Source organism: Zootoca vivipara, chromosome 4 (assembly GCF_963506605.1).
Source record: "Zootoca vivipara chromosome 4, rZooViv1.1, whole genome shotgun sequence".
Classification (NCBI taxonomy): domain Eukaryota; kingdom Metazoa; phylum Chordata; class Lepidosauria; order Squamata; family Lacertidae; genus Zootoca; species Zootoca vivipara.
The window spans coordinates 5,762,472-5,788,124 of NC_083279.1; positions in this window are offsets into that span (position 1 = coordinate 5,762,472).

Below are 25,653 nucleotides of genomic sequence, written 5' to 3' on the forward strand. Positions count from 1 at the left end.
ACACAGTTTGAAGAAGACTGGTTTTGTTTTGTTTTTTAATAAAGGACAAAGAATGGGTGGACTTGAATATGCACACATTTTAAAATAGCCTGATATATGTGTTTAATTTGTAGTTTATTTAGCCTTAACTTTTTCAAAAGCAGAACTGATCCAATTCAAAGTTAGTGCTGCAAATACTTTAAATATTTATTATTATATTGTTCCCTGGCAAAAAGGAGCTATTTTTCCAATCCTCACTTGTAACTGTTTTCACTGTAGACATTGAGGACAGAGTTGCACATAATGCAAAAGGACATTTCCAAGACAGCAGATGGTAGATTTGCTGCCAAATGTCACCTAAATCAAAATCTGAAGGCAATCTGGAGATTCCTGAGAGAAATCTCCATGGAATTTCAAGAGAAGCCAGCTTTTACCTGGCCAGCAACATTTCTCCCGAGACTTTCATTCATCTTTACATTGCCACCAACTTCCACCAGAAGCAAATTCCGAGATGGATTTGAGGAGTTTTGCTTCCATAAAAGCTCTCGAAAAAAATGTCAAGGGAAGCCGTAAGAGCAGCAACAGCCCCAGGAGAGTTTTGCACATTCCTAACAGAACAAAATAAAAAAACAAATTCAGACAGTTCCTGATGTGTCTCCTTAGAAACCTAACTTAATCCTGACTACTTGGAAGTAGGGCCCATTGATTTTCATACACTGAACTTACTTCAAGGAAGAACACACTTGAGAACACTACCCTGGTCTGTTTAAGATTGTGTAAGATGTGCAGGCGCAATACTGGGTTTGGGGGCAGATTCATTCGTTTCAATGCAGCTTGTTCAGGAGGGATTCCAGGTGGATGGTGCCTATTATATTCTACCTGTCAGGCACAGAATTCATTCTGTGATATGGAGAGAATACAAATAAATATGTTTAAAGTATAAATATGTGGTTATACCTACAGGCATTGCTCTTAGGGTGACAAGATCAAATTAGATTTAAGCTTTAGGCATGATATCCATCAAGTGGAATGAATGCAGACTTTCTCCTGCACACAGAAAGATCTGCCTGGCAGCTAAACCCATAATAGCAAAATACTGCACACTGTGTATATATAGCTAGATACTGTGCAGTCTTTATTACGACAGAGATTCAGGACACACCATTGAATTTCTTTTGTAGGCCACGAAAAAAAGTAAGCATAATCCTGATTTTTATATATGAATGCTTCTACAACAGCTAGAGATGCATCTCATGTACACACAGACAGTTAACCCAAATTAAGTGACTATAAGCTTTTTTTAAAATGAAAAAAATGGAGAACTGACCTGATCAGTACAACCTACAATAAAAAGTGGGTAAGTTAAAAGTACTGATGGGTGAACTGACTCCATCATCATTTATTTATTATATAATCAATTGTGGAGAATTTTAAAGGAAGCCAAAAGATTTGTTTCCGCTCCATCCCTGCGCAAAAAAAGGCCAATTCTTAAATCTGAATTCTAAAATTTTGCCACTTCTCAGCATTGCTGCCTTGACTCTTTGTTTTCAGTTTTTGACATACGGGAAAAGGGAGCTAGCTATTCTCATTCTCTGAAGGGGATAAAAGAAGCGTAGTATTTGACCTTGGACCCATTTTTTGTAGCAATACACGAAGCAGCATGAGAAGGATGTTGTATTTGTCAAGTACAAAGTTATGCTCTCAGCACAAGACAGATAAGTGTTATCCATCTGCAAAGACAAATATCTATCTCTTGCTGTTCACTTTGTAAAGAGGTAACAGACAGCACCACTTCATGCTCCTGGCTCCTCTATTATTCGGTTTGGGGTGTGTTTTAAAGCAAACAATAAAAATATGATTGACATTCAAGTCAATAGTAAACGTTATTCTCAAAAAAATAATTCTAGCTAGACAACTGTACAAAAAGTCATAATTACAGTGGAAACCTGCCTGTGGTACATTTAGCTTTATGGGAGGCTGACACAGTTGTATCAGAAGAAGGATGGAGAATCTAAACAATTGCTGTCCAACAATTAATGCAACCTGAGGGGAAAGTGGATCAACTTCTCTTCTAGTCACAAAGAAACAGCCTGAACAAATGAAACTCAGGTTTCAAATTGGCGTAGCATATGATCATAGAATAATAGAATTGTGGCACTGTGGTCTAAACCACAGAGCCTAGGGCTTGCCGATCAGAAGGTCGGCTGTTCGAATCCCTGCGATGGGGTGAGCTCCCGTTGTTCGGTCCCAGCTCCTGCCCACCTAGCAGTTTGAAAGCACGCCAAAGTGCAAGTACAGTCATACCTCGGGTTAACTATGCTGCGGGTTGGGTACTTTCAAGTTGCGTACTTGGCGGACCTGGAAGTGTTTACTTCCGGGTTCCGCCGCGCTTTGCGCATGCGCAGAAGCGTTCTGCGCACTTTGCACATGCGCAGAAGCATTCTGCGCGCTTCACGCATGCGGAGAAGTGCTCTATCAGTGCTTTGCACAAACACACTATAGCTGCTCAGGTTGAGTACTTTTTGGGGTGCAAATGGCAGCCCGGAATGGATTGAGTACTCAACCCAAGGTACCACTGTAGATAAATAGGTACCGCTCCGGCGGGAAGGTAAACAGCGTTTCTGTGCGCTGCTCTGGTTTCGCCAGAAACGGCTTAGACATGCTGGCCACATGACCCGGAAGCTGTACGCTGGCTCCCTCGGCCAGTAAAGCAAGATGAGCGCCGCAACCCCAGAGTCATCTGTGACTAATGGTCAGGGGTCCCTTTATCTTTAATGGGCCATTTGGGTCATCTAGTCCAACCTCCTGCAATGCAGGAATATTTTCCCCAATGTGGGGCTTGAACCCACAACTTCTTCATTTAAACATTTCCCTACACTTGGAAAGCAAGCATGTGATTGAGAAATGTACTAGCCTAACAGTTTCTCTGATGTCCATTTCTTGGCAAAGGGCCTAGCCAAGCACAGAATTCTCCTCCTGCTTTTTGTTGTGGCATAATCCCAATATGATTGTACCATTTATTTCCACACTTACAATTAACTTTTACTATATCGAGTCTGCAGTGATACCCAACACCTAACAAGACACTGCCAGATCATGTTTACGGTGTGTAAAAATTGTTGGGGGTTTTCTGCTTTGCATTTGAAGATATTAGCTTTTATTTCACAGTAATTCAAATATGTGGGCTGCAAGGAAGCTGAGGTTTTCTTCTGACATAGCTTGCTCTCACTCTACTTGATATTTCAGAAATCTGAGGCCCTGTGCGAGGAGTTCATGCCAAACCCTCTTCGCATATCAGTGCTTCTGCAGCTCAGAACTGGGGCCAACCACGGGGGGGGGGGGCACCCTACTGCAGCCACTGCCATTCCACTAAAAGATTAGGTCAGCGTGGGCCCAGGGACAGTTAGTGCCCCCTGGAGGGACCAAAGTTGTTCTATTAAAAAGCACCTAATAATTTCCAAGCATTGAAACAAAACAGATGATTATGTTGTGGAAATATTGATATTCACAAAGGATGCACATGAAAAGGAAGGTTTTGGACTAAATTTATCAAGTGGCTCCTCTGTTAAGAGCAGGTGTGAATACCACCTGCTCACAGGAACTTTGTGGCATGTTAATGAAATTCGCAGATGACACTCAAATTAGAAGGTGATAAAATAGCAGCAAGGGGCACAGTCAGTCTAGAAATGCGAGCAGAACAACATAATGAGATTTGTTTTCTGTTTTTGTTTTTTTAAAAAACGCACCTTGTCACATCTTGAGGGGAAATACTTCACAACACAAGTTGCCTTCAGTGAGATGAAACACATTTACCAAACAAAATGAAGCACTCGTGTGTCTGTATACAAAAAAAGCACTTTCCATTACTTACCATATTAACAATGGCCAATAAAATATACATCACAACAGATGAAATATCCTGACGGTTAATGAATGTGTAACAAATACTGGGTCAAGTACACTAAAGTATGGGTCCTCAGAAGGGCACAATCATGGAACTCCTGCATGCCCAGCTATACCAGTGAACATATGTTTAACAAATGTATAGCCCTTACAGCTAGCTGACACCAATTTTTGTGTTTAAGTTGGGTCCTTTGTGAGGCGATCAGCTTATCTGTTTGTCAGACCACTGTCTGAAGAAGCTGCTTAACAACGCAATAAAAGGTCTCTACCGGTAGTTGTTTGCTCCTAGCATGACTGGGACTGCGGTTACAATGCAGACATCCAAAAGAAAATACACCCTTCTGCAAATTAATTGAAACAAAGCATGTTTTCTATCTTACTTGTAATCCTGTACTCAAAACAAACATGAAAATTCAGTTGATCATTATGGTGTCGGAAGCCTGCAGCCAATAGAAGGAATGATGTGCTCGCCACAATATATTGAGGTTCTACAAGAGAGAGTTATCCCAGAGCTGGAAAAGAGGTATCCTGACGGTACTGAGATATTGCAGCAGGACCTAGCCCCCTGTCACACATCGAAAGTGGTGAAGAAATTCATGACAGAGCAGCAAATACAGGTACTTGATTGGCCAGGGAATTCCCCGGACGTAAATCCCATTGAGAATTTGTGGGCTATATGCAAAAGTAGCCTCCATACTGTAGACTGTACGACTATGGAGAAGCTCATTCAGGCACTGATTCAAGTGTGGTACAGGGATCTGAAAATCAACAATGACTGTTTGAAACTAGTAGACTCCGTGTCAAACTGTGTGCAAATGCTGCTTAAAAATAGCAGAGGTCGTATCCATTACTAATGTGAATTTTGTAAATGTATATGTGAGTTTTGTACAATAAACTACATTGTTTGTATCAATTAATTTGCACAAGGGTGTGTATATATAAAGAGAGAGAGAACACAAATAGATGCAAGAGTGACAGACTGATATGCAGAAGCCTAGTATTAAGTGAAGTTGAGTGCGGTATCTACTATTGATTAGTGGAGCAGTTTGCATTGGCATTTGTTCTCAGCTTGTGAGTAATTGTCCATAACAGTCCAGCTAAGATTTCATCCAGGCTTAAAAAAAAAGACACATTGCCTTTCAGTATGTCTTTCTCCCAACTCCCACCTTCAATACATTTCATGATCACTTTCCAGCTCACATTTTTCCATTAGTGTGTTAAGTTTCCGACAGAGTAGTGCAAGCTGGAGTGGCAACTTCTCTGAGTGGCGCATTGTGAGGATCTAATAATTTGGATAAGCTTTCCAGGCTCAGGGCTCAAAAGTAGCAATGGCACAGCTGACTCTGATGAGGTGAGGTTATCTCCAGTCCCAAAAGATTCTGCAGCTGTTTTACTGCCCAAGCAGTAAATGCCTGTGTCTTTAATGGAAGCCTAGACCGCCGAATTCAAACATGTAACACTTCCCTGAGACAGAGATTGTGTAACAGAAAAATATTTTATTAGGAACTAGCTGGCCCGGCCACGCGTTGCTGTGGGTTTTTTTGTTAAGTGGACCTTTTTCTGTTAAATGGACCTTCAGAGTCTCTGTGGAGAGTCCTCTCTAGTTCAGAGTCCCCCTTCATTTTGTACACACTCATTCCCCCCAATATGCGTGTTCTGTGAAATTATGACCATATCCAACCCTGACTCCCCTACCCACGCGTGTTTTGTTAAATCTCCCCACCGCGTCCCGACACATTCATCCTACCCAAATGCAGGGGGTTGTAAAAGGTCCATATCCATTAGTTTTTTTGTGTGTGGGTCTGAAAACATGCGTTGTAATGTCATGTCTGTCAAGTGTAGATTGGGGAGGAAGTATTTGTGTGTTTTTTTATATCATCCCAAATTGGATTACATGTGAATGTAATGAATAAGCCATTGTGGTGGATTATGGTTGGAATGTGGGTGTTTTGTGTGTGTGGTGGGTTTTTTGGGGGGGGGTGGTGGTTGTCATTTGAATGCCGTGATTTTTGTGTGTGTGTTTTATGTTGTGTTGTGTTTGGATAGTCCTCTGTGTAGTGGTGGTGATTTTCTTGGTGGTGGGGGTGTTGAGTTTGGAGGGTTGGGTTTTTTCCCCTTTTGGATTTGTGGGTCTGTTGATGATTGTAGGAAAGGAGTAGAGATGAGTGTTTTTATTTGGTATGTTTAGAAGTTGTGGGGGTTGGTTGTTTTTTTAAGTCAATGTTACATAGATGTGGTTTGGGGTTCATTTGTTGGTGTTTTCTGTGGGGGGTGGGGGTGGGGAATTTGGCATGGTGTGGTATTTTTAAATTTAGAGTTTTTGATGTTTTGTTGGGTATTGTGTTGGGTATTGGATGTGGTTTTGGGGGTGGAGTGAGCTGGTGGGGGTGGGTGGTATTTTTTGGAGTGTTTGTTTGTTTGTTTGTTTTTATTGTCCTTTGGGTTTCTGATGGTGGTAGTTGGTCCTGTTGCAGGGTGTGTGTTTTTAATTTGGTTTAGTGGTGTTGTGTTTTTTTTCAGATTGAGGTTTAGGAGGAGGTGGGGAGAGGCTGCGTAGGGGATGGGGTGGGTCTCAGGATGGATGTGTTTGTGGGGTTGGGGTGGTCTTTATTTTTTTGGCAGGGTCGGGGAGGACAGTGGGGATTGAGCTGCCTCGTGAGGTGGTTGTGGTGTTGCTTGGGATTGGGGTCCTTGGGGCAGGGAAGCGCCGAGGGGAGTCGGGGGAGTCCTACTGTCTCTTTGTTTTTTATGCGTTGGCGGGGTCGGGGTTATTGTGTCGTCGACGGTGGTTGTGTATTTTTATTTTTAGCTTCGGCGAGGTCTTTATTATGGAGGAGAAGGTGGTTTGTGGGTCATTTGTGGGTTTGGGTAGGACGGGGGGGCTGAGGTGTATCGTGTGGTTTTTTGCTGGTGGTGGGGATTGGGGCCCTTGAGGCAGCGGTAGCGTGGGGGGGGAGGAGGCGGAGTCCAGACTGGGTCTCTGGTTTTGTTTTTTGAGGCGGCGGGATCGGGCTTATTGTGGCGCGGATGGAGGGTGCAGAGTTCCCCCCCCCTTTGGGGAGGGTTTTTTTGGGGGGTAGGGAAGGCGGAGTTTGTGAGTAGCCGTTTGAGGCTGCAATGTGAGGCACCAGCGGCGGGAGGCAGCAGATGGCTGTGCGTTGTTGGAGGCGGTGGCTTCAGGCGGCAGCTTAAAATGGCAGCAGGCATTTGAAGCGACAACTGTAAGTTGTCGCCTCGGGAGGTGTGTGCCAATGTCGGAGAGGCTTTGCAGGCGGCAGCGCACAATCTGCCTTTCTATTGGATGCTGCTGGAGTCTTCAGAGCTTCTGGTGGTGACGTCTAATTTGTGCGCCACTTTTTTGTGTGTTTAATCAGTATTTTAGGTGTGAAAGGTGTGGTTTTCTGGGGGGAAATTATGCCAGATCCCTCCCTGATGGGCATGAAATGTTGTGGCCAAATTTGTTACATTACGGTTCAGCGGTTACGGAGAAATGCTGTGACCTCTGCACGCGCAATGCCTATATTTTTATATATAGAGAGAAGATTCATCAGGAGCATTATCCATTCAACCACAAATGGTTTTGAATTATTTTTTAATTATCCAATTCAATTTCAAAAAGAGGCTTAAACAAGGAAGGGCCAAACACAGACAAATGTATTTGTTCTCCTATTCCATGTGTCTTTCAATCCATCTGGCTATTTAAACAAAACTTTTTTTTCACAGATCATGTAGTCGGGGGACGGGGACAGGGACTGAGAGTTGTCCACTTATCACCATTTAAATCCAGTTTATCCTTTTATAATGATTATAGAGTTGAATCACACAGGCACATGCCTTAATTGCACGGCCTTGCAAACATGTAGAGATATTTTAAGATTTAAAAGGTTTTCCATGCCATCAAAGCCTAAATCCTCTTTAAGACTTTATCTCTAATGATATTATTAACAGACCTAATCATCTTATTACTTGCGTTAAGAATCTTGACAAAAGCCATCTAGAAAAAGATTTGTATCTTCATGGTGCACTGCCATGAATGTTAACAGCACAAATGGTGAGCAAGAAATGTTATGTCATAGAAAAATGCATACGTAATTTAACCTTGCTTTCAGACAACTATAGATTGGGGAGCGGGAGGAAAATTCCCTCGATTTTTCTAAACTTTTCCATTCAAGATCATTATATCACTGTGCAAAAGGTATTAAACTTTTAACTTTTGCTGGGGGGGGCAATCTACTTCACTTTAAACATCAGTACTATGTGTTCTTATGTTTTCAATAGGGCTGGCATCAGTGGGGAGCAACACTGGACACTCGCTGGGGTTTGAGGATCCTGGCTGGGATGCCCACCAGTTTTTCCATATGGTAAGAGCTGGACCATAAAGAAGGCTGATCACCGAAGAATTGATGCTTTTGAATTATGGTGCTGGAGGAGATTCTTGAGAGTCCCACGGACTGCAAGAAGATCAAACCTATCCGTTCTGAAGGAAATCAGCCCTGAGTGATCATTGGAAGGACAGATCCTGAAGCTGAGGCTCCAATACTTTGGCCACCTCATGAGAAGAGAAGACTCCCTGGAAAAGACCCTGATGTTGGGAAAGATTGAGGGCACTAGGAGAAGGGGACAACAGAGGACAAGATGGTTGGACAGTGTTCTCGAAGCTACCAACACGAGTCTGACCAAACTGCGGGAGGCAGTGCAAGACAGGAGTGCCTGGCGTGCTATGGTCCATGGGATCACGAAGAGTCGGACACGACTAAACAACTAAACAACAACAACAACAAAATTATATGTACAGACACAACTTTAGATACCTCTAAACTTGTGTGCCTGTTCAGCCTTCTGATTAGGTGCTGCTAACTGTTGATGGGCAACTTCAAGACCCCTTTTTAATGGCTTTTTGTCTTTAAACCAGGTTCGGGCTGGGCACCTATCAAACAGCAGACACTTTCAAATAGAGGACTGCCCTCTGTAAAATAGAGCAAGTGGCCTGGCCATTTTGCTACTCCTATTCCTTGCTGTTGTTGACTGTTGGATTTGCTATCTTCGAGGATGGGGTGCGATAAGTTGGCGGATGACCTATTTTATGGGAATTTTCTTGCCGCTGATTCTTCTTTTGAGGTTGTTTTTTTTAGATATAGTATTATTGAAACTGTTTTATTGGAATGCATTGTCTCTGATTTCATGCTATGCATTTTTGGCTCTTAATTCTTGGAAGTCGTTTAGTGGCCTCTCTATAGTAAGTGACAAACAGGTGAAATAAATAAAATAAGCAAGAAGTGAGAGAAGGGAAGAAAAGGAGCAGCAACCTTTGTGTGCTTTGCCTTTACCACTGAGAAGTGTGGGCTTGGGCCAGAGGGAGAGGCAAGGAAGCGGGCAATGGTAAAGTGGTAAAAAAGGAAGAGGTGAGTCTATTTTAGAAGCAGGGCCCATTGAGAGTCCAAGGTGTCTCCAGCCTCCAAACCTCCCTCCACAAAAAAATGTAGGACTGGCAATCTGTCTCTAAATTCTGAGGTATTGCCATTTTGGTTCAACCATTTAGGTGGTTTTCCTGTATGCAGTTTCCGACTGGTATGCAACTTCCAACTGGTGCCTACTTTACTGGTTTCTGTTCCTTGTGAAATCACCAGTCTCTATTTATCCCTATTTTTTGCCTCTTGATTTGGTTTGTGCAAGTCATTCTTTAGGATTCAGCTTCTTCCCTAAAGAAGTAATGGCAGCAGTCCTAAACACACTCCCTAGTGAGAAAAAGCCCAATTATTTCTGCGTAAACATGCATTAGATTTAACTGTAAATCTCCCTTTACAAATTCATTTTGGCTTTAGTGTAGGTGTGTATGGATGAATGCTGAAGTGCCATGCAGTTCACAGCCTGCCATTTTACACACTACAGGTGCTGAGGTGTATTTTGAAAATTGTCAATAACATTTTGCAGGACAACCATGGGGTTTTTTTGGTATAAATTTAGGCAAAAGAGCAATCGTGCTTTGGCATGTAAATCAGTGGAGAATACAGTCATTGAGAGATAAGAGTACAGCACAAAGCCAGGTGGCATGAAGAGACTTAAACGATACATAGTAACAGAAAGAGTGGGGTTCAGAAAGTACAAGAATAGGGCTGTTAAAAAGATCTTGATTTATTTGTTTATTGAATTATAGTATTCTTCTTTAACGTGTGAAATATTTGACTTTATGGCATTGGATGAAATATGCAAGTGGCAGAAATATGTGCAAAGTCCGGTGTGCATAGGTTCAATAAAATATAAATAAAATAAATAAAAATAAAATAAAATATAAAATCTGTCCTTTAATTTTGCTGGGTAAGGACTGTGAATTATCAGGTATGTGTGTGCTCAGGGGTGGAATGGAAGGGGGGAGGGGGTATCCAAAAATCTGTGTTTGCCTCTGATCATCTTCTGTTCTGAGAATCAGAAACTGAAAATACAAATTGGAAACACAGTAAAGAAATATTGAGGAGTTTTCTACTTGTGGGGCTATGGTGACAAAAGAGGTGGTAAATATTCTGCCCTTGGGGGAATAGTGAGCTAATTTTATATTCCTTCTCCAATGCTTATCAGCTTGACTGCTTGCAGATGTACTGCTATGTAAGGCTGCAGCGCTCTATAAGGCCGATACCTTCCACTTACTGAGTGTCACATACTGATGAGGGTCCCCTAGGAATTTTCAAATACGGGAGAAAGAGGTCAAGTAACCACTTCTTGGACTATATTTTATTCATCAACTATTTCAGAAATTGATGCTTTTGAATTATGGTGCTGGAGGAGACTCTTGAGAGTCCCATGGACTGCAAGAAGATCAAACCGATCCATTCTGAAGGAAATCAGCCCTGAGTGCTCACTGGAAGGACAGATCCTGAAGCTGAGGCTCCAATACTTTGGCCGCCTCATGAGAAGAGAAGACTCCCTGGAAAAGACCCTGATGTTGGGAAAGATTGAGGGCACAAGGAGATGGGGACGACAGAGGATGAGATGGTTGGACAGTGTTCTCGAAGCTACGAACATGAGTTTGACCAAACTGCGGGAGGCAGTGCAAGACAGGAGTGCCTGGCATGCTATGGTCCATGGGGTCACGAAGAGTCAAACACGACTAAACGACTAAACAACAACAACAATTTCAGAAAACTACACCTATTTGGGACATAAGTTGAAAACACACCTAACCATTGTGTTGGGAATTTGGTGTTCAGGTAGTCTTCCCCATGTGTGAACTATAATGATCAGTGTTTTAAAATGTATGATGAATGGTCCAGTAACACCATTTTTATGGAGACTCCATAAAAATCAAAAAGAGATATTGATATTAGAAGAAAGTCCACTCTGTGGTGCTGGGGGCCAGGGGGGAAACCCACAATGCCCAAGTCTTGATCCTCCCCACTTTTTTTTATTAACATGCCCCGCTTGAACCTCTCTGGAATAGTAACTAAGGGGTTTGTCACAAAAGGGAAGAGTGCTGGGACCTCTCTTCCCCATCACCTGCAATTTGATTACTTAGCAGCTTTTCACACTTCATTCTTTAAAAATTGAAATTTACATATATCTTAGAAAAATAAAGCACCCTGCTTTTGGGGTCAGAATTTTGAAAAGAGCTCCAGTTTAACTAACTAAGCCATATAGTGTTTTTTTTATCAGAGTCAAGAATCTTTCTACAGTTTACTGAAGAAAGGAGGAACTGTAGTGAAAATGCAAAAATTAGCAATAAAACAACAGGGTGTGCAGTTGCAGTGCAAAAACAGCCTGCCTAAGTTTTCACCTTGTGTCTGCAGCTACCCTGGGGGTGCACTTAATTAATACACATTGAAGTCTCATATAATGAGAGGAAATAGAGAGGAAAAAAGGCTTTTGCCATGCCTACTTTACTTCCATTTATAGCAACAGATTTTCATAAAGTGTGACCTTCTGCCAAAGAAGCAGCTGTATGAAAATAATGACCTGCCAAAACTTTAATTAGAAAACAGCTCTGTTATTTTAGTTTTTTTAAAGTTTCACTTCAATGTGAACTATTAGCAGGAATGGAGCAAAACAGCTCTGATCACCTTCTATCCTACAACCAGCGAAGAGAGTTCTCACTTCTTGATTTAGATAGTTGGTTCATGTGTTATTTTTTACATGGTCCATTGTCCTTATGAGATGACTATCGTCTCCTAAATACTAAGATCTGGTTACTTGCTTGTTTGCCAGCATAGCTCCAAGTTTTGACCTTTAAAGCAGTGCGTCCCCATGTAGGCAGTACTTCAGATAGCGCCTTTTGGTCAGCGGTACCTGAGGTAGTGGGTGGCGCTGTGGTCTAAACCACAGAGCCTAGGACTTGCCGATCAGAAGGTCGGCGGTTCAAATCCCCGCAACAGGGTGAGCTCCCGTTGTTCGGTCCCTGCTCCTGCTGACCTAGCAGTTCAAAAGCACGTGAAGTGCAAATAGATAAATAGGTACCATTCCGGCAGGAAGGTAAACGGTGTTTCCGTGCGCTGCTCTGGTTCACCAGAAGCAGCTTAGTCATGCTGGCCACATGACCCGGAAGCTGTCTGCGGACAAACGCCGGCTCCCTCAGCCTACAGAGCAAGATGAGCGTGCAACCCCAGAGTCGTTCACGACTGGACCAAACTATCTGAGATAGTGACTACACGGGAGGTATTCCTTCAGATATGCCCCTGTGCTTTCAAGTCATCTGAGGACATCTTGAGTATGCCCCTGCCATCAAGTATCTTGTACCCCTTGCACTTGAGCAGCAGGACCTTGTCATAAGGGCAGCTGAAGCAAACAAGCCGGATGATCATATTTCATCACACAGCAATGACAGACTGGTGTATGGAAAACCAATTTCCTGAAGCTTAGAAGCATATTTGAGAGCTCCACAGGGAATATGGATGAAGATTGCTATAGACCCTTGCTGGTAGTTCTGGGGAGTTATCAGGTGTGCTATGCAAAACACTGTCTGAGGCCAACACCACTGTTCCAGCTCTGTGTTTCCCCGGCATTGTAAACACGCCATAGTGTGTTTGCAGTGCTTGTAATAAAGTGTTTTTGAACTGCAAACACACACTAACCCAGCAACTGAGGGTACTTTTGTGATTTGTTTATTCCAGGTGAAAATGCATTGGGTATAATATTTCATTTATCAATATATCTAACCCACATTTGATGTTATAATCAACCCTCCATCTCGTAAATATTACCTGCTGCTGACTGGGAATGTATAACAAGTCTACAGAGTGCTAGCTTTTTAATTTACGTTATTTTTATTATTTCTATCACTTTTTATGGTTGTAAAACACTTCACAGTATAATTAACTAAATATGTAAATAAATCTTCTCTGGGCTTGATCAGATTCTATCACCCAATACAGGCATGAGTAAATTATAGCCAAAAAGTGGCATTATGAAGAAATACAAATGATGATGGCTCTAAAAACTAGAAAAGGAGGTATGTTAAAGCACTATGAGAAATTCCGGCTAAGCAAACAGAATTTGCATGTTGTGAAAAATGATTAAAATAGTCACAGTTTGTTTCACAACTAGGGATGGTAGGAATAATCTGTTTTAAACAGTTTTATACATGGGATTTTATACACAGAGGTTCTGAGGTGAATAACTTTGACCACATCCTACTGACTTGCATCAACTGCCTGCTTATATCTGAGCTGTTTCCACATTATTGGATTTATTTATTTATTTTAAAAGTCTGATTTATTGCATGCAAAAATATGTGCAAACAGTAAATATATTACCATATACAAGCCCCATGCAGCAGTATATTTCTCCGGCATAATTTTATAAGTACTAATACATACCGGTAAGCATTTCTATACAGTCACAGTGGTGCCTCGCAAGACAAAAGTCATTCGTTCCGCCAGTCGCTTCGTCTTGTGATAATTTCATCTTGTGAAGCACGGTTTGCCGCGGCAAGAACAAAAAAACCACAAAAAACCACCAAAAAAATCATCTTTCGAGTCACCAAAATCATTGCAAAACGCTTTCATCTTGCAAGTTTTTTGTTGCGCAAGGCATTCGTCTTGCGAGGTACCACTGTATAAGAATTGCTACATGTGTCTGTTTATGTGCTAGTTGCTGTAAGAAATCTGGAGTGTATATTATTTAATACCCAAGTCGGCTCCTAAATTGTATGCAAGTATATGTGTGTGATATATGTATAATATTATATGCATCACAATAATAATGTATGCAACACAGTGCAGATAATTGTTTGACTTTTTTGCAGACTCAGTAAAACTAAAAAGTACTTCTCATCAATATCTTAAAAGCAAAACAAGATATTGGGGGGGGGGAACCCATGTTGCTAAGCTTGATATTGAGATTTGCCGGAAATTCCATCCCTGTCTGCAACCCACACAGTGATATGTTCTGTCATGTGCAATTTATATATTTAAATCTGTATACCACCCTTCATCCGAAAATCACAGGACAGTTCACAGCATGGGTCGGCAAACTAATGCCCATGGGCCTTCTGGATTCGGTCTGCGGACAGTCCGGGAATTGCCGCGTGGATCTCCAGCACGTGCGTTCTTTCCCTCTCCCTCACACGGCGGCGGTGGCGCCTCCTCCCTCCCTCCTCCTGGCTTCTCCCCACCCTGCCTAGAGGAGGAAGGGGGCTGGGCTTTGTTGGTGCCAGCAGCAGCAGCAGCGCTTGAGCGGCCACCGTTTTAAGCAGCCCCTCTCCGGAGCTCTTTCGTGCGCTGCTCATCGTCCCGCCCCTGCCGCTTGCAAGACACTGGTAAGCAGCCACCCGGGCTCGTGATGCGCTTGCATCATTTCCCCCCCAAAAGATATAGTTCTCCCCCCAAACCCCCAAAGTCTGAGGGACAGTGGATCGGCCCCCTGCTGAAAGTTTGCTGACTCCTGGTTCACAGCATAAAAATACAAAATGGGAGCACAAAATACATAATAAAATAAAAACAAACCAATAACCCCTCTCCCACAAACACATTTAGAAGGCTATAGGATGTTAATCAGCCCAAGGCCTGGTGATAGAGAAATGTTTTCACCTGGCACTCAGAGATATTTAGTGAAGGTGTCAGGTGAGCCTCCCTGCAATGCATCCTGCCTTGAAAGCTGGTCAGACAGTACAAGAGGGAGGGGCACTAGCCTCCCCTCCCCTCATGGTGATGGTCCACGACAAGCATCCCCAAACTGCGGCCCTCCAGATGTTTTGCCTACAACTCCCATGATCCCTAGCTAACAGGACCAGTGGTCGGGGAAGATGGGAATTGTAGTCCAAAACATCTGGAGGGCCGAAGTTTGGGGATGCCTGGTCCACAAGATCCTTTTCTCCCATATGCATACTGAATTCAGGGATTGCCTGAGTGATGTAAGGAGACGTCACCAGGCAACTATGTCACTTCAGAAACATAAGTGGACTCTTGTTTTGTGGCTATGTTTCACTGGGATGAATAATATAAGTGAACGGAATGAAGCTCCCATTACTACCCACAACCTCTTTTGAACACTGTACTTCTAACAGAATAGCCACTCAAGTCTAGATTATGTACTGAGATTGTTCAAGCTGTGCCCTATGCTTCCATTTCCATTTTCAGTTGAAAATAGCAATTTTGGTTGGGTAAAAATATCTTCCCAGAAACATTTTGTACAGATTTTTATGTTTTTTTAAAAATATCCTATTTGAAGCTATTCTTCCCTTTTTCCTACATTTGTTACATGATAAGCCCACCCAAATTCAGGGGTCATTTAGTGAACAAAAGGACATCAAAATGATAAGCTGTCAGTCAGTTTTGGTTAACATCCCTGATGACAAAGGCACTCAACTGAAAAGCAAAGCATGAGAGCATTGTGAAAAATTGTAAGCAACTTCAGAAAATCAAAATTATACTCCCTTCTTTCTTGCTTATACATACATGTTAAAAAGTCAAAAGTGGCACTGAAGTTAGATAATGAATGTCTTGGCTGTTAAGCACCTGCCTATTTCCTGGATAAAAGTACATGATTTGTAGCACAGAATGCCCTTGCTGAAAGCCCTTTGCTCCTTAATTTACATTGCCAAGGTAATAATTTGTTCATCCCCAATCACTGAGATACTATAATTGCACTAGGGAACTGTGTTGTTGTTGTTCTTTTTAAACCACAGAAGGATGTCTTAATTTGTAAAATACAAATTCTGCATGAAATGGGATTACCGCTGAAAAATGAATTACCAAAGTTTCATTTCTCTCTTTTTCCATCACAGATAGAAACACAGTCATACCTTGGGGTTGAATATGCTGCGGGTTGCGTACTTTTGGTTAAGAACCGTGCGAACCTGGAAGTGTTTACTTCCGGGTTCCACCGCGCGTGCATATGCAGAAGTGTTCTGCGTGCTGCGCACGTGCGCAGAAGCGCTCTATCAGCACTTCATGCATGCATGGAAGCGCCACTTGGGCTGTGTACTTTTCAGGGTGCGAACGGCACCCCAAAATAGATTGAGTACACAAGCCAAGGTACCACTGTACATGATTTCCCTCTGCCAGACTTTCAGCAGCCCTGCTGCTGAACAGGGTCTTAAGCTGATGTCACTTTGTGCTGGCTTAACTTTCACCAGGTTGCTCTGTGCTGCTCTCTTGAGCATAGGAGTGTTCCCTTGGGCCCGTGGGTCATGAAGAAGAAGAAGAAGAAGAAGAAGAAGAAGAAGAAGAAGAAGAAGAAGAAGAAGAAGAAGAAGAAGAAGAAGAAGAAGAAGAAGAAGAAGAAGAAGAAGAAGAGGAGTAGTTTGGATTTGATATCCCGCTTTATCAATACCGTAAGGATTCTCAAAGCGGCTAACAATCTCCTTTCCCTTCCTCCTCCACAACAAACAGTCTGCGAGGTGAGTGAGGCTGAGAGACTTCAGAGAAGTGTGACTAGCCCAAGGTCACCCAGCAGCTGCATGCGGAGGAGAGGGGAAGCGAACCCGGTTCACCTGATTATGAGTCCACTGCTCTTAACCCCTACACCACACTGGCTCTCTCTCATGAGGCATGATTCCCAGGAATATCAGATTCAAAAGCTTGACTTTGCCTACAGCTACAGTCCTCTTTCACCCGCTTGGACTACTGCAACACGCTCTACGTGGGGCTACCTTTGAAGGTGACCCGGAAACTGCAATTAATCCAGAATGCGGCAGCTAGACTAGTGACTGGGAGTGGCCGCCGGGACCACATAACACCGGTCCTGAGAGATCTACACTGGCTCCCAGTACGTTTCCGAGCACAATTCAAAGTGTTGGTACTGACCTTTAAAGCCCTAAACGGCCTCAATCCTGTATACCTGAAGGAGCGTTTCCACCTCCACCATTCAGCCCAGACACTGAGATCCAGCACCTAGGGCCTTCTGGCGGTTCCCTCATTGCGAGAAGTGAGGTTACAGGGAGCCAGACAGAGGGCCTTCTCGGTAGTGGCACCCACCCTCCCAGCAGATGTCAAGGCAATAAACAACTATTTTACATTTAGAAGACAACTGAAGTCCCTGTTTAGGGAAGTTTTTAATGTTTGATGCTGTACTGTTTTTAATATTCAGTTGGAAGCCGCCCAGAGTGGCTGGGGAAACCCAGCCAGGTGGGCGGGGTATAAATAATAAATTATTATTATTATTATTATTATTATTATTATTATTATTATTATTATTAGTGTGGTCTGACTCCCTATGCTTGGATTATTCAAGAAGTGAACTACTTCGGTAATGAATGTGGGCTTCTGAGATTGAGGTACCTAATCCAGCATGAGTTTAGAAGCCACCCAAAAAAGCAAACTTGTCCATAGTACTGTACAAGTTTAAGGAAGGGCAGAGAGAAAACAAACACATTAGGAATGTTTTTTTTAAACTCCTTCATTCTAATCTTGTTCCTGGTCTTTAACTTTTCCTTCCTGTTGGACAAACAGAGACCTGCAGCAAATATTCTGCTCTTAGCAAAAATAGTTCAGTTTGCATCAAAATCCTCATGATCCTGATTATTTTTTTGCCTTAACAGTCTTCTCTAACTTCACCTTTGCATGAATTTATGTGGAGACTACACAGCTCCCTGAAATAAAATTAATGGTGATGAGAAAACTCAGGAGTGTTCAGTTCCAAACAGAAATGCATGTTCCGAGCTCTGTCAAACATTCCACCAAATTTTGAAGACCAACCTGATATTTTTACAGCTCCCGGTCCAGCATTATTCTTAATTTTCAGCATGCCTTCATTAGCATACTGTAAATTTTATATCCAGGGTACCTGCTAGGCATCCCACCCCCACAAATTACTTCTGGTTAATCAATGTATTGATAAAGCTCTTGCTTCTTCATATTAATTCTTCCTTTGGGCTTCAAAATTGCTCCATGAGCCTCAAAATATGAGAAAGGGAGCCCTTCAGTAAACTTAGGTTATACAACATTTTAGTCTGAAAAAGAAAGACGAATCCTAGTGTTCTTAAAGTAAAGCAAACACATCCCATCAAGAGAATTGTATCAGCCAACCTGGGATCTGGAAAACCCTTCAAGCATTCATAAGAAGCATGCTGTGTACTGACAAACCTATTAACAGTAAAGAGGAGCTTAGAATGCACTTCTTCTTCCTACATCTTTTTTAAAAAGCAACAACAACAACTTTCATTTCCTTTGTGGTATGTTAAAAATATTGGTGTGCCACTGGAAATTAGAACACCATTAAATTAGGTCAACAAACATAAACGAAGTGAGGACAAATGTTCCTGGGTACTCTTAATGTCATACTTTATTTCCAACTGAACAGATGAAACTAAGACGAGTACAGCCTTCCCTCTCTACACTTTCTGGCCAGAGGCACTCCAAGAGTTAAAAGGACATTATGTCCAGAGGGCTTTGTTCTATTTTCTTTCCTCTGGAAGAGCAATGAAAGCCAAATTGCCTTTTAAAATTCAAAGAATGTCAGCCTCCATTTTACTTGCTTCTTTCAACTTTCCAGTCAGACTCCCTTTCCACCCTTTAATGCCATACACTAAATTTTGGCACCGTCACCATTTTGCATATGGCGAGCCTGAATGAAAAGGGGACAGAAAAGGGCAACTAAAATTATCAAGGGGCTGGAAAAGAATCCCTGTGTGGAAAGGCTAAAACATTTGGATCTTGTTAGTTTAGAACTAAGTGGTGGGTGATATATCAGAAATTAACATTATGAAACAGAGACATTTTTTACTAGGGCTAAGCTGGTAGTGTGGTTGCTGACCTTGAGCCAGACATCTTGGAGAGTGAAGTCAAATGGGCCTTAGAAAGCATTGCTAATGGAAGTGATGATATTCCAGGTGAACTATTTAAAATTTTAAAAGATGATGCTGTTAAGGTGCTACACCCAATATGCCAGCAAGTTTGGAAAACTCAGCAATGGCCAGAGGATTGGAGAAGATCAGTCAACATCCCAATTCCAAAGAAGGGCAGTGCCAAAGAATGCTCCAACTACCGCACAATTGCGCTCATTTCACACGCTAGCAAGGTTATGCTTAAAATTCTACAAGGCAGGCTCAGGCAGTATGTGGACCGAGAACTCCCAGAAGTGCAAGCTGGATTTTAAAGGGGCAGAGGAACCAGAGACCAAATAGCAAACATGCGCTGGATTATGGAGAAAGCTAGAGAGTTCCAGAAAAACGTCTACTTCTGCTTCATTGACTATGCAAAAGTCTTTGACTGTGTCGACCACAGCAAACTATGGCAAGTTCTTAAAGAAATGGGAGTGCCTGATCACCTCATCTGTCTCCTGAGAAATCTCTATGTGGGACAAGAAGCTTCAGTTAGAACTGGATATGGAACAACTGATTGGTTCAAATTTGGGAAAGGAGTACGACAAGGCAAATAGAAGGGGAAGAAATAGAGGCAGTGGGAGATTTTACTTTCTTGGGCTCCTTGATCACTGCAGATGGTGACAGCAGTCACGAAATTAAAAGACGCCTGCTTCTTGGGAGAAAAGCAATGACAAACCTAGACAGCATCTTAAAAAGCAGAGACATCACCTTGCCTACAAAGGTCCGTATAGTTAAAGCTATAGTTTTATAGAAGGCTGATCGCTGAAGAATTGATGCTTTTGAATTATGGTGCTGGAGGAGACTCTTGAGAGTCCCATGGACTGCAAGAAGATCAAACCTCTCCATTCTGAAGGAAATCAACCCTGGGTGCTCACTGGAAGGACAGATCGTGAAGCTGAGGCTCCAATACTTTGGCCACCTCATGAGAAGAGAAGACTCCCTGGAAAAGACCCTGATGTTGGGAAAGATTGAGGGCACTAGGAGAAGGGGACGACAGAGGACGAGATGGTTGGACAGTGTTTTTGAAGCTACGAACATGAGTTTGACCAAACTGCGGGAGGCAGTGCAAGACAGGAGTGCCTGGCGTGCTATGGTCCATGGGGTCACGAAGAGTCGGACACGACTGAACGACTAAACAACAACAACAACAACAAGCTGGGAAAGAGAGGGAAATTTTAGTATACGTTTTCATCAGTGTTAGAAGGTGCCCCCCTTGGCAATTATTTGGCAGTAGGAAAATGAGATGAGATTTTTTTTATTCCGAAAGTATTGTTCCCACTCTGAAGACGCTTCACTTAGTGATCCCTGATTAGTTAGATTCACCAATGTGACTAGCACTGTAATTAGTCGACATTCATTTAATTTGCCATTAGTAACATCAGCCCCAAGTCAGTTGGCTATGTAGCATTGTAACACCATTACAACACCTATAAGGTATCTGAGGGTCTGGGCTCTAGGTGAAGGATGAGAAAAGTTTTTCAGCAATCCTTTCTGGGCAATCTTCAGGGCAAGAACATGGCACATGGCAGTGGTGTTTGGGGGGGGGGATATATGTGAATTTTACCTTTCTACAATAGGCTGGTTTCCACACAGAGATCACTTGACTCCTCCAAGCAGGCAAGCAGGCAGCATTATCAGAGGTCCGCACCACATTCCAGCCAGACTGAAACACTCAAGAAGTGCGCAAAGCAAAGCTGGTGATGCCTGCAAATATGACATTTATGCATGACATGGGTATGAACCAACCCCAAGATCCACCTTGTATTTGTATCTCTGTGGTTTTTTTCCTCTGGGGTTATTTTATGTATTTCTCTGTTTTTACACTAAACCACCCTGTGACCCATGGATGAAGGGCGGTATATAAATTTAATAGATATAATCACTGTGGCTTTCTGGTGCCTGTTTGCATCTTCCAATAGGCCTCACATGAGGCTATATAGAATGCTGCCTATGGAATTCTATATAGTTCTGTTTGTTTTTAAAAGCAACACAGGATTTTTAAAACGGAGCTTTCAACTTAAAAAAAATAAAAAATGTTCTGCTGCTGTGTTTTAACAAAAACAGAACCCGGCACTCTAAAATGCTCCTCAGGCAACATTTAGAGCATTTCACTTCTTACAAAACACATACTTTGAGAAAAAGAAGTACAGGAGAATATAGAGCTATGACAGAAAGTTTTGGGGGTGGTATGACGGAGCACTGCAAGGCTTTGTGGTAGGCCCTGATCCCACAGGACACTATTACCATTGCACTTTGAATTGGGGAAGAGGCAAAGTTATCCCAAATCACCCCTCTTCACCCTGTTATATGTTTCTGTAGCTGAAAGACTGAGTTCAACTTGGTGGGTCATAACCTGTGCTTGTAAATTGGTGGGTGATGACTTGCAATGACCATATCTAATTGGGCCACCCCAAAAACAATAATGCAAAATATATTATTGCTACATTGAAAAACCTCCCTGTAAATATCCATTTTACACAAGCTTTCATGGTACATAAAATGAATTGGATAAGCATCTGAGGAATCTTGGGGGAAGCCAGATGGGTCTTGATAAGACCAGGAAAATTTCTTAGGGAACTGCACATTTTTCAGAACTTGGTAACAAAATATTCAGTTGCAGCATCACTCAGACTTCTATTTAAAATCCATTTTAAGTTTCACTTTGATTTTTCCTTCAATCCAAGCATTATTTCCAACTGAATTATATTAATGCGCTTTCCAAACAGACTTTCACCAACCTGTCATAAATAAAATTCCATACACGTGGAAAACTAGTTGTCCTTCAAAGGGAGAAGGCATCCGAATACCCCAAGTGGGAGAACTTGTGGCTCTCCACATCTTGGTGGACTACACTTCCCATAATCCATGACTGTTTGCCATGCTAGTTGGGAGAACACTATATGAAGAGTTACAGGTTCACCACTCAGGTAAGGTAATCTCAGACAGTTTTACTATCTCAACAAGAAATAGCCCTTCCACATTTCCCCACAAATGGTAGTTGGGAATGTGATGCATTTGCATTTCAAAAGTCATGTTCTCAAACTCTTCACTGCCTGGATAGGTTTGTGTTCTGAATATCCATATGAATCGCTCTGAGATTCCTGGTGGAAGTAGTAGGTAAGTGTAATAAATAAACTATTCAGCTGCACTCAAATGCAATTCACATTTGTTGTTGTTGTTGTTTAGTTGTTTAGTCGTGTCCGACTCTTCGTGACCCCATGGACCATAGCACGCCAGGCACTCCTGTCTTCCACTGCCTCCCGCAGTTTGGTCAAACTCATGTTGGTAGCTTCGAGAACACTGTCCAACCATCTTGTCCTCTGACGTCCCCTTCTCCTAGTGCCCTCAATCTTTCCCAACATCAGGGTCTTTTCCAAGGATTCTTCTCTTCTCATGAGGTGGCCAAAGTATTGGAGCCTCAGCTTCACGATCTGTCCTTCCAGGGAGCACTCAGGGCTGATTTCCTTCAGAATGGATGGGTTTGATCTTCTTGCAGTCCATGGGACTCTCAAGAGTCTCCTCCAGCACCATAATTCAAAGGGGCATTCAAAGTTTATAGTTTTTATCCCTTAGCTGTGATACCTCACTCTATTAGGTTGCAAGGCAAAGAGCACCAAATGGCTTTGACTGGAACAACACTATTTACTGAATAAAATCTCAACAACTTTCACATGAAAGAGGCTTCCAGCTTTGACTTTTGGATACAACCATGCAGGAATGACACGTGTCCACCATCTCAGTGCAACACTCACCATTTTAAACTGAATTAATAGGAATGATACAGGCTTGATTTCAGCAGCTGCTGAGACCAGCAGGGTTCTTTCAGTCAAGCACAAAGACACTCTGCCTTCGCTTCCCAGACAGATGCATTAGGATCAAGCAGTTCACACAGACATTCTGTCTACAATATTCTTATGTTAACTATGATTAATCATATTAACGAATAGCAGTCAGCTGTTCAGTTCCTCTGTACATGCACAGATTCTGAAAAGTGGGGGAAGAGAGAGAGAGGGATTTGTTTAGCCAAGAATCCAGGATGAATCCAGGAAGCTACCTCTGATGTTGTTGAGTATATTGTAAGAAAGAAAAAAAGGAAGAAAGAATAAAGCCCTTCTGGATCGGATTAAAGGTCCATCAGGTCCAACATTCTGATCTCAAAGTGACCGATCTTTTTGAGGCAAGGGGACCAGAACTGTTCACAGTCTTCCAAGTGTGATCTTACCATAGATTTGTAGAACATCATTATGATATTGGCAGTTTTATTTTCAGGCCATTCTTCAATGATCCCTAACAAGCAATCCACATTTTTCACAGCTGCTGCATCCTGGATCAACTTTTTCACCATGACCCCAATATCTGTTTCCTGTCAATACAGACCCCATCAAGACCAGATCCAAAAAAATCTCACTTCCATCTTAGGCCTACAATGGAAACACACAGTCTTGGAAAGAATCATATTATGATTCCACTAGGAGCATTTGAGTAACCCACCATGTGATCAGCGGTTTCCAGTTGACTACCAGCTATGAATGGACAGCTATGCGCACTGCAGCCTGCTATTTTGCACTTGGTTGCTTGCTCACTCAATCTCCAGCAGCACTTGGCTTCTTCTGAGAGCAGAGGGAAAGTAATCACAGCAAAAGGAAGACTATCTACCCTTTGCCTCTGTGTTGTCAGCAGAAGCCATATTCTGAGGATGCGTGAGTGGCAGCAGTAGCAGGCTGAAGCACCAAGAGGGCTGGAAGGAGTCTTTTCATAGAGGCTGATAATCATTAGCTATGATAGCTCCTATTAATGTTACCTGGAGGTCTCTGAACTTACAGTGACTGGTTTGAAGTCTGCTGTGTGAACTGGAACATAGTGCGACTTACTGTGTTTTGTGTATGTGTGTGTGTGTGTGTGTGTGTGTAATGCAGTACAAGTATTAATGTTGCTGCAAGTTCACAGATCAGTATTCTGATGTCCTAGCACTGCTGACTTTTAATGAGCACAGTAATAGCAGTCCACTGTTAAGCACTGGAGGGGTCATCTCATCAATGCTGTGGTCTATATTAGTCATCTAGAACAGATAGATCTTAAAGCTTCAGGTTCCTCCCCTTCATATCCAAGTTAATTTGGTGCTCGACATCTGCTTATATCATTACAGTATCCTCATCAGTACAATCAGTACCTCTGCGACTGAAGATTCACAGTCCACAATCGACTGCTCCCTTCAGTGCTTTGGGGGCACAGATCAGCAGCTCGCTCTTTCTGCTTTGATGTGCATGCTCTGTGCCAACAACTCCAAAAGATGCAGGTCTAATGAATTGGCTTTAATGGTCCTATTTCCCACTTAAATGGCTTTGTTTTAATTGGCTGTGCTACTCTGTGTCCAGAACTACATTGAAAAGTTCACGGCATACATGCTAATGGTCCCTTTCTAATTACTGCATAATGCACAAAGGTCTGACAGAGCAATTTCAGAGGTTAGGCACCATCATTAGTAATTCTCTTTATATTTAATTTGACAAAAATCACTACAATCATGCACAAGGAATGTAACCGAAACAATATATATATGCAATCTAAATATATTTTATTATATAACTGTACTTTTACTGTGGGTTTTTTTTTTAAGGAGTTGGTTTTTCTTACTTAATTTAGCCACAGGCAGCTGCAAACTCAGCTACTCATACGATCCCCCAAAGTGTACTTAACTTTCATGGATCACCTCTCTAGGGTTGAACATAACTGGTTTTCTACCTTCATTTACCGGATGAAAAGAGTAACGGCTGTACCATTTACTAGCAAATATGCACAGAGGGTTCCGTCCATGAGTAAAGGCAACAACAAATCGGTGAACTAGAATTACTGCCTATATGAGACTTTTAAAGTTTTTGCTATTCTTCTGGCAATATCAGTCATAGCTGGTGATATCATTCGTAGCTAGTGCAAAATGCTAAGGCTTGTCTCCTCAGAGAGACCAGCCACAGGGAGCAAATTGTTCCTATTCCAGCTCAACTGCATTGCTGCCTCCTAGATTCAGTGCCCAATTCAAAGCACTGGTAATAATGGCCTAAACGGTCTAGAGCCTGCGTGCTTTAGGGACCACCTCCAAACATATGTACTTCCTTTGTTGGATTACCACTAATTAACTCCTAAAGCAAAAGCTTAAGGCGAATTTGAACATATGAAGTTGTTTTATATCAAGCCTGATGTGGCCTTAGGATGATGCAGCTGTTAAACAAATCTAATCTATATTCAGAAAGACCATTGGCAGAGTCCAGTATCATACACACTGAGAGGCAATGGCTTTGCATGATCTCAAACAGAAGCTTCTCCTAACCATACAGATTGATATATATATATATATATACACACACACACACACATACATACATACATATATATATAGTTGAGAGTGTTCAGCACTGAAAATGTGCCACAAAATATGCATTAACTCCCAACCCATTCCTCTAAGTTACAATCCCTCCCCAATGATGTTTTTGTTCAGGCAAAACCTTTGAGGAATTTCAAGGAAGCTT